Source organism: Myotis myotis, unplaced genomic scaffold (assembly GCF_014108235.1).
Source record: "Myotis myotis isolate mMyoMyo1 unplaced genomic scaffold, mMyoMyo1.p scaffold_m19_p_4, whole genome shotgun sequence".
In the NCBI taxonomy this organism is placed as follows: Eukaryota; Metazoa; Chordata; class Mammalia; order Chiroptera; family Vespertilionidae; genus Myotis; species Myotis myotis.
In genome coordinates this window covers 116215025-116228852 of record NW_023416346.1, presented here as the reverse complement: position 1 = coordinate 116228852, position 13828 = coordinate 116215025, and the positions used below count along the sequence as shown (strand labels likewise).

The window sequence follows — 13828 nt, the reverse complement described above, 5'->3', positions numbered from 1 at the left end:
CATTGAATACATATTTCATTTATAGTAGCAATACATATCAGTTTCATGCGATCTTATTTATTCTGTTTATTTTCCTACTCTCTCATTATGTTTTCTTCACATTCATGAAACAAATATTTGTACAATGGTGATAGTTTGTCACCTTCTTACAGACATTTACCAGGAAACAAATAAAAAGTGCCTCTGGAAAACTCATAGAGAAGCATAACAAGAATTTTAATATAAACAGCAGGAATTCCTTTTGATTACACAATCCTTTTTATAAAAACTCCTATTGAATAATTTAAATATATATGGAAAATAACTTTCAGCTGAACATTTACATGAATAAGATTACAATCTTAAAGTAAACTTTGTCTCGTGTCCACTTTCTAAGGTACACATGCATAAACACACAATCATACACATAGCTGGGGGTTATATAGTTTTACTATTTTTATATGTTGTTTTTGAGAGATTAAACTATTAGGGTTATATAAGCATCTTAGAAATAGAGTACTTCATTGATCATGAGTAAAATCTTCAGCCATTCCAATTTTAAAGGCTTTAATTCGATCTCTCTCTCTCAATGTTTTACTAGATTTCATGTTAAGAGTTTCTCATGATGACAGGGCTATGTGTAATGCTCTTATGAAAAAATTAATCCAACTCTCTCATTGCTTCTGACCGCATGTGGGTACTCCCTTTAGAGCAGTGTGCTATGGTTATTAGGGGGATTGTGTACAAGAGAGTAGAGACGGACTAGGTCATGCCTTTCCTTACCATTTCACAAACCCTAGGCTGCTAGGGGTTTTGGTAGAATGTACAATAGTATATAGGTGCGCATGTCTTGAGATGTGTATGATGTGTGTCTTATAGATGTGTGTGCCTAAAGATGGTGTGCCAGTAATGCCATCTTTGGAATAGAAAGTGTATAGAATTAACTCTTTTTGCATGACCTAAACCTAAACCCATATTAACTTATCTACTGCTACATTCATGAAGAAAAGGAAATTCCTTACTTCATGAGCCACCTCCCTTTTAGATTCTCTTCTGAACATATTGGCTCTCCAACCATTAGGAAGTTCTTGTTGAAAAAATAAAAATTATGTATAATGAATTTTCCACCTGAATTGTGACTTAAGCTTTGATAATTTAAAATATTGTAACAAACTTACAGTTATAAAATAAATAAGTTAAGGGGACATAATGTACAGTATGGTGACCATAGTTAATATTGGATTGTATATTTGAAAGTTGCTAAGAGGGTAGACCTTGAAAGTTCTTATCAGAAGAAAAAAATTGTAACTGTATGGTGACAAATGTTAACCAGACCTATTGTGGTGATCATTTCACAATGTATGCAAATACCAAATCATTATTTTGTACACCTGAAACTAATATAATATTATATGCCAATTATAACTCAATAAGAAAAATAAAGGCAAGATAAGCACATAAACATAAAATATTATAAATATTTTCCAGTCAATCTTTTTGGCTCTGGATAGAATTGCTTTCAAACCAATTCAAGAAAATGGATATCTCTGATTTAAATATATTCATAAAGGTTTTGTTCTCTTTCCCAGGGGTCAACCATAGGGGATTGATTTACACATTTTCCTAGAGTCTCCTTCTTATCATTCTTCATTCCTTCTAGTAAAGAACTCCAGCATTTTTTTAGGGTCTCCTTTGATTTCTCATCTCCCTAATTTCAAACTTATTTTGATTCATTTCCATAATTTCAAATTTACTTTGACAGGTCTTAAATAATTCATTTTTTTAAAAAAATATCTTTATTGTTGAAAATATTACAGATGCCTCCTTTGTTTGTTTTTTTCCCATTGACCCCCTTCCACCTGGCACCCATCCCTCCCAGGCCTTCACCACTTTATTGTCTGTATCCATATATGCATATAAGTTTCCTGGTTACTCACTTCCCCCCAACCCCCATCTCTGCCTTCCCTCTGAAATTCATCAGTCTGTTCCATACTTATATGTCTCTGGATTTATATATTTTGTTCATCAGTTTATTTTGTTTATTAGATTCCACATATGAGTGAGATCATGTGATACTTATATTTCTCTGACTGGCTTATTTCACTTAGCATAATATTCTCCAGGTAAAAATCCTTTTAAAAATTATTTCCCGAATCTATGTTAATTACCCATAATTGTTAAGTAGAGTCACTGTTTGTCAGGCCTGGTCCCCGGCAATTTATCTGCCTTAGTCTAACCTAACAAAAGTGAGCGGTTACCACTTTAGTCACTAAAGATTGTGACTAAAATGAAATATGCTGCATATCTACCTTCATGTAAATCTATACAACTTTTTGTTGTACTGACTTTTGTACTAAGGTAATTTATGCTCTTTCTCAATGCCATTCATCCATTGATCCATCTATCCACCAAAAAAGAAAGGATCTTCTTATAATCATTGTATTTCTCATGTAAATAATATCCAAAGTGCACACATGCACACTTTTATATTGTCTAAAACTTATATAACATGAATCTGGGATGAATAACTTCCTGTTTGATCTGTTGATTCTGACATTAAGTGAGCTTTAAACTGACATTTATTGATAACACTCTTAAAATTTAAAAGCAAAAAAGATTTTTCTCATGAAAGATGGTCCATTATCTTCTTATATTGAAAGAATTGACTTCTCAGTTGGAAGTCAAAACATTTGGACCAGTTTTTTATAGGATTCTAGGATTAAATCTTATAAGTAGATTTATTTCTCTATGGATAAAACAAATAAGAATGTGCTATTCAGTCTTTCAGTTTTCAGTTTTATGGGCTTATGAGGCAATTATTAATGGATTAGGAATAAAGCAAGCTAAATAAAATAAACTCTTGAATTGAATTGTACCAGTATTTTCTATAAAGATACTGATTGCATTCAAAGTCACTCCAGAGATGGATAAATAAGCTGAAGAGCTAAAGAGGATAGGATGATACAAGTGAAGTAAATCTTTTTCAAATGCAAAATAAAGTTATAGGGCTAAAAGTTAAAAAGGAACCAAAACTAAGAAGGAAGGGACAAACAGGAGGAGATAAAATTTTCAATTACATTATTAAAGTTAAATTGATATGTTTCACATGGGAAACTTTAAATGTGTTCTGTTAGTTTTAGAGAGCAATAAAATGCTTTCTATGTGTATTGTGATCACAGGCTTTAAATTCTTGACAGTTACAATTTCCCTTTCACATAAAAAAGCGGATTTTACATTATTTCACATATGGGAAATATCATTTTACATAAAAGAACTAAGGGTATTTAAAATATGCAAATTATTACTGTACTGTAAATGTAGTGTACAACGGTGGTAGGCAATCTGAAAATGCAGTCTATAGATCAATTGATAATGAGTATAGGGAAGTCTTGAGCAAAGAGAGTGGAAGAAAGCTTCCCCATCTCTGTGGGAAAGTTGATTGGGTCTTTTGGGGGATAAGAATCCTGGAATTTTTGAGTGATGCTTAGTGGAACCTCATGATTCTCTTCCAGCACTTTCCAGAGGTGTTTGTTTCAAACTCGAATCTACACTCAGGTTCTCCTCTTGTGAGCAGCATGAAACAACTATCAAGTTCACAAAGAGAAAAGGACACAAAAGTTGGTCCCTGAACAAGAGGTGATTGTAGCAGCCAATGTAAGCAACTTTAGTGGCCTCATTGGAAAAGCTCTAACAGTCTTTGAAATGAAAACAAAGCCCCACATGGGATTCAGACTTAAAATACACTGCACACACATGTGCAAAGATAGATAGATATAGATTTTCTTCTCTTTCAAAACCAAATACAGAGTACTTCATAATCTATTCAAGAAGGAATAACAGAGGCCTGATTTAGTCTCATGCCTGAAACAACAACCACGATAAAGGGAAAAATTAATGAAATGCTGGATATCAGGCGACCAGAGACAGATGTCTAAACTATAAGGAACAAATGATGAGAGCCATGCAGCTTACTATCTCCAGAGGGTTTCTAGGCCACGGTGCCATTGTGAGAGTGTTGGGGTGGAAACTTAGGCAGAATCCAGGGGACTTTGTACTTTGATGAGAAAGCTGAGTGTCCCAGGAGACCAAGGTGATCAGAGTTTGCAGGACAGAGCACTCGTAAGAGAGAGCTTTACAGTGAGAGAACTACAAAGATCTACAAAGGATCCCACCAAGTACTGATCAGCACATGCATGTGGAGAAACTACCCAAGGTAGAGGAAAGAAAATCTAACCGAATTAGAGGTAAAAGTGCCAGATGTGCACATAGGGCTGGGAATAGTGCCAGTTCCCACCAGTCAGACTGGGAACCTTATGATTCATGGGGCATTAGGTAGAGTACACAGAAAAGTCTTGTCTTAGTAGGGAACAGTAATAAGCCCCAGACTGAGCACTGCTCTGATCCTGCCAAAGAAATCTCAAAAGAAAGATCTGAAAGGATCAACCTACTCGAAAAACTTAATGGCTCCCAGAACAAGCCTGGTAAATATTTAAGAAATGTAAGAATATTCAGCACCCAAAAAGGTAAAGATCACATATCTATAATATAATCAATATTCACTAGCCATTGCAAAGAAGTAGGAAAATAAGAACCATGATGGGGAAATAAATCAGCTAAAACTGACCCAGAACTGAAATAGATATTTACCCATCAGTATCCACAAATGTGTACACATCCTTCTAGATGTCTTAATCCTATTTACCCTATGCCTTAACCAATGTATAAATGTGCCAACAGTAACTAAAATGCTAGGTCTGAATGTTCATCATCAGAGTCCACTCCTTGGTGATTTTATAGGAATATAAAAGTCATTGTTACATTAAAATGTCTGCTAAAGAATAAAGAGTTATAGAAGAAAGAATAAAGAGTAATGTGTCTATGGCCTTTACTATGTTGAAGTATATTCCTTCTATACCCAACTTGTTGAGAGATTTAATCATGAATGATTATTGAATTTTGTCAGATGCCTTTTCTTTTTCTATAAGATGATCATATGATCTTTATCTTTCATTCTATTAACTTGTGTAACACATTTATTGATTTGCATATATTGAACCAGCTTTGCCTACTAAGGATGAATCCCACTTAATCATGGTGTGAAATCTTTTTTAAAAAAATTATTTTTGAATAACAATTGACATACAATATTATGTTAGATTTAGGTGTACAATGTAGTGATTAGAAATTTTATATTCCTAATGAAGTGATCACTCTGATAAGCCCAGTATACATCTAGCACCATATGTAGTTATTACAATATCATTGAATATATTTTCTGTTTGGTGTATGATCTTTCAAATGTGCTATTGTGTTTGATTCACTAGCATTTTGTTGAGAATCTTTGTATCAGTATTCATCAGGAATATTTACCTGTATTTTTTTTTCTATAGTGTCCTTATGTGGCTTTGGTGTCATAGTAATGTTGGGCTTATAAATAAGTTCGGAATTGTTCCCTCCTCTTTAATTGTTTTGGAAGAGTTTGAGAAGGATTGGTGATGCTAATCATTTAGCAATATATTCATCTATCAAATCATTATGTTTTATACCTTACAGTTGTATAATGTTATATGTCAATTATATCAATAAAACTGGAAAAAAGTTACACAATTAGCCCTCCCTCCCCCAATTCTTCTCTGCTTAACACTAGTATTTCTTCTGTTGGTCTTACCCTGATTGTCACAAGCTATAAAGATAGATCAAAATCATAACTCAAAACAATTGCAAAACATCTTATATTTTATGTTTACCACATCTCTTAATGAGATTATTTTCTCCTTGATTTAATCTCATTTTGTTTTGTACAGTAACATGCTATACAGCCTAGGAGCAATAGGCTACACCATATAGCATGGGTGTATAGTAGGCCATACCATATAGGTTGTGCAAATACATTCCATGATGTTCACACAATGACAAAATCACCTAATAGTGCATTTGTCAGAATGGTTCCATCATTAAGTGGCCCATGCCTGCATTTATTAGGGCAGACCCAATGTAAAACTTTTATGTAGAGGAATTTTACCTGCAGTGGGACTGACACCTGAATCTTCACTTTCCCCCCACTTACAGTGTAATACCATGTTTGATTTGTCCTTCACCTGTTTTCCAGGGCTCCCATGCTTGCCTGTCCTCAGGAAAACTCCCTAAATGGGGTTGGCTTCTTGCCCACAATTATGTGATTATCTCCCAACATGGTTAAGGCAGGCTTATTCAGCATCAGTTCTTGGAGTTGAGTAGGAAATGGAAGCGTGTTGTAGTAGGTTACCAAACATCTTTTCTGAGCTGTAAGTACTAATATTCTTTACCTTATTTATTTCCCCTGCTCCATTTGCTATCTTTCTTATACCTGAATCTTGGAAAATTTTGTTCTTACCCCTTAACTACTGCACATCTCCAAGTTGCTGATCTTTTTCTTGGACTTTGGATGCCTAAATTGCATCTTCCTTTTTAATCCACCTGAAAGGGCCATCTGTCATAAGATGTTCAGTCGGGGTCAATGGTCCATCTTAGTTTTTTTTGACAAACCAGTCTCTGGGGAAATTGTATCTTCTTAAAAGTAATTATTCTAGGTCTTGAGTGTTGAAGATATTTCTTATTGTTCTTGAGAGTCCTGTGTGGGAGCAGTGAATAAATTAGAAGTATTTCAGATCTCTAGATCCCACAAATGTGGGAGACAGCAGGTAAATGTTGTCACTCTGTGTGGAATCAAATCCCGGTCTCTGCATTTGATAGTATATGTTTAGGAAAATTACTTAACCTTACTATACCTTTTTTCTTTAGTTATTAAACAAGAATATCAACCACAATAATAATATCATTTATTTTATAGCTTTTCTTCCTTTTGGGGAGAGAGGATTAAATGAGATTATACATAGAAAGCACTTGGGTTAAGAATGTGGCATACGTAAGCACTCAATACATTTGAATATAAAGGAAAATGTCCTTCCTTCCTTCCTTCCTTCCTTCCTTCCTTCCTTCCTTCCTTCCTTCCTTCCTTCCTTCCTTCCTTGCTTTTATTCAGCTACTAGCATGGTAAAGACCTGTGAAATGGTCAAACTTTGCTGTAGCTGCCAGTTATCACTGTTGACTGCAATTCAAATTATGATATCATTGAAAGCACCTTAAAATGTCAGTAAACTCATTTCTTGAGCTGTTGGCTATCTATGATAAAGATATTAATAGCCTTCTAATCTTTTAGTATATGCTTCTCAGTTCAATTATGATACTAGAGGCCTGGTGCATGAATTCATGCATGGGTGGAGGCTGGCCAGCCCGCCCTGATCGGGGTGATCAGGTTGGGCTGGCTGGGGGGAGGGGCCGTGGGTGGTTGGCTGGCTGGCCCTGCCCCCTTGGTCGAACTCCTGGTTGAACTCCTGGTCGAGGGGACAATTTGCATATTAGCCTTTTATTATATAGGATGGTTAGAAATATTGCCTGTACATTGGTGATGACGTATTTTTGAAATGCAAATTAAAATTCTCACTCAACACATGGTAAAAGTTCACTCCTGTCACTTTTAATGGCTGTTGTGCCTTTACTAATTCCACATAGCAGAGAAACGGTTTAGATAAAACATAGCAAATTGCTAAATCTGGTAAGAAATAGGTTAGAGTTATGTCCCTCTATGTTCTTACTTTGTTTATTTTTTAAAGGTGGCTTTTAAATGACTTTTTTAGTACTTTGCTTTTTCCCCATTTTTAAATTTTGAAGATGTATTTGCCAATCAATAAACATATATGCCCTAGCAATTCCATTCCTAGTTATAGACTTATGTATTCACCAAAAGATATGTATGACAATGTTTCTAGCATGACTTCTTATAATAGCCTCAAACTGAAACCACTCACATTTCCCAAAATGAGGAATACATGTATGTATATTTTTCATGACAGAACACTATACAGCAGTGAAAATGAACAATCTACAACTACATGTAGCCATGTTGATGAATTCCACAAACAATATTGGAAGAAGCCAGTAATGAAAGAGTCCGTATATATGATTCTATTACATAAAATGTGGCATCTGGAAAGAGCTTATCTATTCTGTTAGAGGAAGGATAATAGTTACTTTGGGAAGTGAAATGAGGGGTAAGGTGCTTCTGGGATGTATGTAATGCTTTGTTTCTTAATCTGGGTGTTTGTCCTAATAGTTGTAACTTGGTGAAGATTTATTGAGATGTAAACTTATGAAATACGTCCTTTTATGCATTATAATGCATGTCAATAACAAATTTTAAAAAGGAAAAAGTCTCTTGATTAACAGGAGTTTCTGATATTCTCAAACATTATGAAATACTTGTTTGGAGGGAAACAGAATGCACTTCAGATTTGAGATATAGGATCGACTTTGACAGGGCCTCACACAAGTATAGTTGCTGAATAAATGTGTGTTGACAGACAAATATGCTTTCTTTTATTGTTGTGATTATTTTAAAACATGATATTAACATTTCATGATAAATATTCACAATAAAACTAGGTATGACAAATCATATTTCGTAAAACTCCTTAAAGGTTTTACCTTGGAGTATTGACTGGTGCCTATTGTGTCTTTCTTAAAATCACGGAAGGCTGATATGCCTCTTAAAGGCGCATATTCAATTTCAAAGGGCATTGCTAACTCCTTGTTTTATAGCTATTAGTAATTTCTATTTGGCTTCAGTCCTCCTTTTAAATGCTGTTCATTGAATTTACTAAGGACGGTAATTTATCGCTATGATGATGCATTGCCCTAACAGATTGGTAGCTTGATGTTACCTTTTTTAAAACAAAGAAGATACCTTTTATAGTGGTTGCATAATTTATTTTGTTTAGAAAAATATTTATTTTAGCAAATGGATGGCTACTGTTATATTAAGATGGAGAGAGATTTATTTTAGGAGTTACAGAAGATATCTGTAAACAAATGGATCATTTTTTTGAATGAAGTCTGGGAGTAAAAATAATATGCTATACATATTGAAATTTTTAAAAAACCCTAAAGTTTATGTTCAAATAAAACAATCACTAGAATACAATTTGATTATCATCTTTCAATTTAAGGATTAGTTTAAGGATTTTTTTTTAAGTCTAGCAGACCATAGGCTCATCCATGGATTAGATTACATAAAAGTCTCATTTTTGTGAGACTTTTGTGGTTTTGTTTTGGTATTCTTTGTGGCTAATGGCACTAACCTATTTTATATTAAGAATATAACTCATACCTCCTGGCAGTGGTCAAGGAGACACCTGATTGGTAGTATTGTTCTTATATCTGTGTGGGGCAAAGCAGACGCACAGTCCTTAGTTCATCCTAGCTTGATGCCTGTGATGGTAGCCAGCTGTTTCATGCCTGGGGCACATTAAAAAAATATAACTCATGTGGAAATATTTTATACAGCCTGGATGCGCGTGGCTCAGTGGTTGAGTGTCGACCTATGAACCAGGAGGTCATGGTTCGATTCCTGGTCAGGGCACATGCCCGGGTTGCGGGCTCAGTCTCCAGTATGGGGCATGCAGGAGACAGCTGATCAATGATTCTCTCTCATCATTGATGTTTCTCTCTCTCTCTCTCTCCATCTCCCTTTCTGAAATCAATAAAGACAAACACAAAAAAACTTACCAATATATAAGGAGATTATATATATATAATTTCTCATCTGGGCCAAGCAAATGTTTTTACTGAATGTGTTTTCAATCCTTATTTCAGCATTTCATAGAATTTTTTAAAGAAATATTTTCTGCCATCTTTTTTATGTTTAAATCTAATTTATATATGCTTTGTTCAAATCCATTTTATATGTTGCCTTTTTTGAACATTTTCTATTTCCTTGACTTGGGGGCTCAACTTCCCACCTTTTTTCCCCACAGAACTCAAACTCCATTTTCCCCACAGTGAGCTCTCCCATAAGCACCCTGAGTGAAAAGTCTTGAGCCTGTTCTGTTTTATTAGAATGCCTTCTATAGTGATCCCAGGTGGCTCTATCAGTCTTTGTTGAAGGAAGCTCTGGAGAGATGAGCTAAGTTTAAAAATCTAGTTCTATTTTGAAGACATGAAACACCAGCATCTGAAAGACACCAAGGAAAGCAGAATAAATGAGGGATACCAAGAAATAAAAGTTACCGAGGCTGAGGCTTGGGCTAGTGAGGTTTTCAAATGCAAACCAAGAGGTACTGAATCTCAGAGGATTTCAGAGATGCTACAAAAAGGAATGACGAAAAAAGAATTTGAAACAACTCATGACTGATTATCTTCTTCCTTGAAAGCACGTTCTAAGTTTATAAGGATATAAGAAAGAAGAGTGTCTTTGAGTTGTGTACAAATTAGATTTTAAAAAGCACAAGACCTACTATCTTTAGCTCTAATTATGTTAATTAGGTTCGCTAGAGAAACTGGAGTGTTTTTCAATACACCAAGGTTCAGAAACAATAGAAAAATATGTTAGTCTCATATAGTCTTTGTCACCATCTAATATAATATTTAAACATCATGCAATTTTTAAGTATTAGAGAATATTCAAATATAGACTAGTTCCTCTTGTTAACTTTTATAATGATAATTAGTTAAAATGCCTAGGTATATTGAAGCATCATTTTAAAATTTAACCTGCTCTAACCTGTCTTCCATCTTGTCCATCACATCATTCACTCAATTCTTGGTCTTTTCTTCCCATGTCAATGCGGGATTTTTAGTTATGATGGATGATCAATTCTTCCAATGATTTTAATGTTTGTTCTCTATTAGTATATAGGAAATCAAGGTAATTTCTTTATTCAAACCCAACACTTTTGTATGCTTCCAAGGAAAACAACACATTTTTAAGGTCTCCCCTCAATAAGAGTAATTTTAGTGCTGTAGTCATATGGAAATTATGGTCATGATGCTTGGTAAAAATCAAGCAATAATAATGATAATACCCACAATGAAATTTAAATCTTTATATTTCATTTTAAACTTATGTTTTTCCTATGCTTTTATTGAAAAATTATATGCTGGCATTTCCAGGTGTTCTGATATAATAGCAACTCACCAGTCCTCCAAGTATTACAAAGAGTAGATACTCAAAACCAAAAGGGCTGGCTTTTACTTTGTCTTCTTGACATTTTAAATCTTATGGACTATTACATTTTTAATTTTATTTTAATCTAAAAGATTTTGACATGCAATAAAATACTTAGGCAAGTTCTTTTGTTAAAGTTGGAAAGTGCAGCGCACTGTTTCAGCATAATCTTCATGAAATTTTGCAAATATGCATATTCTTATATCAACTGAATACCAAGTTTTTTAATCATCTCAGCTGCTGGATGTGTTACAGGAAAGAAACTCTTTTATATCAGATGATTATAGCCAAAAGTTTTTGGTCAATTGAATTAGTTGCTAAAATAAGACTAATAAAATGTGATATATACATTTAAGCCATAACCTTTAAATTATTTTTAAATGATAAGAGATGTACATCTATTCCCCAAACATTTTTTGCATTTAATCCCACTACATTAAATTCACTTTTGCTTTTTAAATAAACTACAACCATGAAAATTGTGCAGGGGTTTCAGTTTTGTTTATGTGAAAATAAAGCAAGATTCTAAAGATACTCATGAAACAAACCAAGGTTGGGTCACTCTTAACAGGTTGCTTTATTACATTTTCACTTTTCCTCCATAGTTTTCTTGCTCTTATTTGCTTTTCGGAGCCCTCAGGTATATCTATCTATCTATCTATCTATCTATCTATCTATCTATCTATCTATCATCTATCTATCTATCTATCTATCTATCTATCTATCTATCTATCTATCTATCTATCTATCTATCTATCTATCTATCTATCTATCTATCTATCTATCTATCATCTATCATCTATCTATCTATATCTCTCTTTTTAACCATTAGAAAGGTTGGCTGCAGTAGGATTAAACTGCTATAGTGGAACCAGAACCTTGTTGTCATTTTGTTTCTTAACTTTTAATATTAATTCAAAGATAAAAGCTACAAGAATAGTAGAGATTTTCCCATGAATCCTTTATGAAGTTCACCAACTATTTACATATTCTTTTGCCCTTTATACTTTATCATTCTATCTCTCTGTAAGTTTGTGTATGCATGTGTTTTCTGAACCTGGTTAAAGTGCTGGTCTGTTGGAATTCACAAATTTAAAGTAACTATATTTTTCTTTGTAATTCACAAATACCCTCTCTCATCACATCTTCCTTCATCCATTAATTTTATCTTCCATTGATGACATTCTAACTATATTATTCTTTTTACATCTATTGGTTGGTATTCTTCTATAAAGAAGAACTTTTCCTTCTCCATTTATTTATTTGTGTTAATTTGGAAATACAGATTCTTTTTTTATTGAAGGGGTCATAATATCTCACTTATTTTCATGCTCAAAATATCCCAGATTTGGCCCGTGTGAGTTCCTTCTAGCTGGCTTTTGTGTTCTCATAATTCTTTCAGCACTTAATTTTTCTGGCACAGTCTCAGCGCTGGTATCAGCCATTTTTTATGGAGTCATGTTTTCTTTTAGTGGAGAATGGTAAGGGAAATTAAGATCTAGGTGCTAAGTACGTCATATTGCTGGGGAGTTATTATCTCTTTTAGTGGACTGAACTAGGAACAACAGACACACATTTATTTACCTGATAAGTCCAATTCCCACACTAAAGGGTTTAGTCTAGTCTTCTCTTTCTATTTTTGTAACTCTCTTCTCCCACTATGAAAAAAACTTCACATATTATCATTAATATATTTATTTGTTCACATGTATGATACAGAATTAATTTCAGAATTACTAACCCATGCCACTACAAAAAGAAAACCTACTAACTAGAGTTCAATATTGTTTACAGTTCTTCTGAGGCAACATTGACATACAGTGACATGCTCAGTTATGGAGGATACAGTTTGATACATTTTGATGAATGTCTACAATTCTATTATGATTACCCTATTCAAGAAATATGACATTTCCATGGTCCCAGAAGGTTTACTCATGTTCGCTTAGAGCTAAACCACACCACTCATTAGCAACCTCTTTTTGAATTCTAACACCATAAATTAATTTTACTTGTTCCTTATACTAGTACATCATAGACATATAATCATTTGGAATATATTCTGTTGTGTCTGACTTCTTTCACTCAATATACTGTTCTCAATGTTCATTATTGTTATTGTGTCACTAGTGCATTCATTTTTTAAGTGTGTCGTTCCAGTGCATGGATACACCATAATTTATTTTTCTTATTGGTGTTCATTTGGGTTGTATCCAATTTTTAGCTATTATGTATAAGATGCCATAGAATTCTCATACCAGTTTTGCTCAATATACTAGTATGTTCTCTTTTCTTTTGGATAAATATCTAGTAAACATGCCGAGTCATAGAGTAGGAGTATATTTACCTTTCTAAGAAATTGCTAAAATATTCTACAATGTGGTTGCCCCATTTTATGTTCTCACCAGCAGTGAATGAGAGTTCCAGTTGCTCCACTTACTTTCTGGATATTTGGTGTTGTCAAGTTTTTGTTTTCAGCCATTCTAGTGTTTGTAAAATAGTATCACATTTTGTTTTTAATATAAATTTCTATGAAGAAAAGTGATGTTGGAGTTCTTTGACCCATGGGTTAGAAGTAGGTTCTTAATTCCAAATATTTGGGACTTTCATAGACATATGATTTTTATTGATTTCTAATTTTATTCTGTTGTGGTCAGAGCACATACTTCCTAAGATTTCAGTCTTTTGAGAGGTTGATCTGTTTGATCAATGCACTGTTCCATGTGCTCTTGAATGAATATGTATTCTTCAGTTTGTGGGTATAATATTCTATGCATCCACTTACGTCCAGTTGATTGATTTTGTTAT

The 13828-nt window shown here is 33.8% G+C and overlaps 1 pseudogene; it reads left to right on the top strand.

Annotated features, from left to right (window-relative positions):
* The first annotated feature begins 9181 nt into the window (after positions 1 to 9181).
* LOC118654896 lies at positions 9182 to 9325 on the top strand (annotated as a pseudogene).
* Positions 9326 to 13828: the final 4503 nt, after the last annotated feature.